This window comes from Carlito syrichta, unplaced genomic scaffold (genome assembly GCF_000164805.1).
Source record: "Carlito syrichta isolate Samal-C Ts95f unplaced genomic scaffold, Tarsius_syrichta-2.0.1 Scaffold314091, whole genome shotgun sequence".
In the NCBI taxonomy this organism is placed as follows: domain Eukaryota; kingdom Metazoa; phylum Chordata; class Mammalia; order Primates; family Tarsiidae; genus Carlito; species Carlito syrichta.
The window spans coordinates 197048-199411 of NW_007258187.1; the positions used below are offsets into that span (position 1 = coordinate 197048).

At 49.2% G+C, this 2364-nt stretch overlaps 1 pseudogene; it reads left to right on the forward strand.

Moving 5' to 3' along the window:
* Positions 1-2364, forward strand: part of LOC103273570 — a 25784-nt pseudogene extending 23420 nt beyond the window's left edge.

Here is a 2364-nt window from a genome sequence, read left to right on the forward strand (position 1 = left end):
GAGTTGGAGTCTCACTCCTTCACCCAGGCTGGAGTGCAGTGGCACGCACGCTCACCGCCACCCCAGCGTCGACCTGCTGGGCTCCGATGATCCTTCTGCCTCAGTCTTCCCAATAGCCGGAACTACAGACGCGTGCTACCACGCCCAGCTATTTTTTATTTTACTGTAGAGATGAGGTCTCGCCAAGTTGCCCCGGCTGGTCTCAAACCCACGGGCTCAGGAAATCCACTCGCCGCGGCCTCCCAAAGTGCTGGGATTACAGGCTGAGCCACCAAGCCTGGCTGATGAGTTTTTTATAGACAGACATAGCTTAGATAATTAGGAAACCAGATGATCAGACACTAGACACTGTCTTATCAGAACATAACTCTCTTGACCAATACCTACACTGTGCAGACACACTAAAACCTACCTTGGAATAAGACATGGCTGACACAGTCAATCAGAAAGACCATAAACAAAGACAATAGGAAGTTACCGAAGACACTGAGATATGACACTCTGAGAGAAAACTTAATTAAACAGTAACTCTTACTATTATCTCAAAAGTTTCTCGAGACACAAGTAGATTTAGGAGTAAAATGGTAAGAATTAAAACTTGTGATGAATAGCTTATTATACCCCACATAGCCCACAAATCTTAACTTAGAAAGCAGACTAATCTCTAACCCTTAACTGTACCCCACAATTTTAAAATAAAAAATGTTTAACAATAAAAAAGAAAATAGACTAATCACAACAAGCCTGTGTCCTTTCCCTTAAGATACCTGTGATCGCTCTTAAACATGTCCCTTTTTTTCTTTTAAAAGTCTCGCCTTGGCCAGGTTCGGTGGCCCAGGCTGTAATTCCAGCACGTTGGGAGGCCGAGGCGAGTGGACTGCCTGAGCCCGCGGCTTCGAGACCAGCCCTGGCAACTTGGCGAGCCCTCATCTCTACAATACATCAAAAAATTAGCCAGGCATGGTAGCGCGTGCCTGTAGATCCGGGTACTTGAAAGGCTGGGGCATAAGGATCACGGAGCCCAGCAGGTTGACACTGGGGTGGCTGTGAGTGTGCCACTGCACTCCAGTCTGGGCAACAGAGTGAGACTCCACTTCAAAAAAAAGTCTTGCCTCAGTAGTGGTGAATATTTATCTCTCAGTAGCGGTCTCATCTAACAACCATGAAAAACAAGACCCAAAAGGATCCAACTGCATCCCAGAATAATTTTAATAATATCTACAGTAATTTTAAAAATCTATCAGCTAACAAGGTCTGACCTGGCAGAAACCAAGCCAGCAATGGAGGGTCTCCCTTTCATTCAATCATCTCGCATCTTAAACCTCTTGCCAGCAAAACTCAGTCCCTTTGAAGAACTCACCTGATTAGGCTAGGCCCACCAATCATATTCTTGCTGACTTGAAACACAGCTGAGACTTTAACTACACCTGTACAATCCCTTCACAGAAGCATACATACTAGTACTGGACTTAATAACTAGAAGATGTGTGTACACTAGTTGAAATAGTGGGCTCATCTCAGAATTTTGCCTACCACAATAGTGATTTCCTAGTCCATCTAGACAGTAAGGTTGCATTCTACTTTAAGAAAAGGGCTTTCCCGTTTCACCTGTTTTTTGTTTTCTTTATGTCAGTATAGTCTAAAAATTCCCACACTTTATAATCCATTTCTGACATTACTCATTTTTCTGCCCTCCATAAATGTCCTAGTTTTCCTACCTTGGCTTATCTACTCCCCGACCTCGCCCCCCACCCCGCAGCTCCTGAGAGACATGGGTGCGCCGGCCAGCCTGGTCTGCAGACAGGGGTCTGCAGGAACTGACTTCCAACCAATCCCTAGCAGAGTGGGTGGAGTCTATGTCCCGATAGGGGGGTGGAGCCTGGCTCCGGGCTCGGAGCTCCGGAATAGCCCACAGCGGGACCACGCCCCCTTTTGTAGGCAGCCAATCAGGACTCGAGGTGCTGGTTTCTCTATTGTGACCAGCCTTTGACAGTCTGAGTCTTGGGATTCTGGATACAGCCAAGGGGAGCCACGGAGGCCAAACATTCAGAGTCCGTCTTGGAGTATAAAGATCTGAACCTGCCACTCCAGATATGTCGGCTGCCCCGGCTGCCCCAGCTGCTCCGGTTGCCCCAGCTGCACCGGCTGCACCGGCTGCCGCGGCTGCCCCAGGAGCTCCAACTGCCCCAGGTGCCCCGGCTGCCCCAGAGGCTCCAGCTGCCCCAGCTGCCCCAGGTGCCCCAGGTGCCCCAGCTGCCCCAGCTGCCCCAGCTGCCCCAGCTGCCCCAGGAGCATCTAAACAGACGCCTGAAGAACTGGCGTTTTACGCCCCAAGTTACATATGTTTATCCAGCTGTGCTGTGA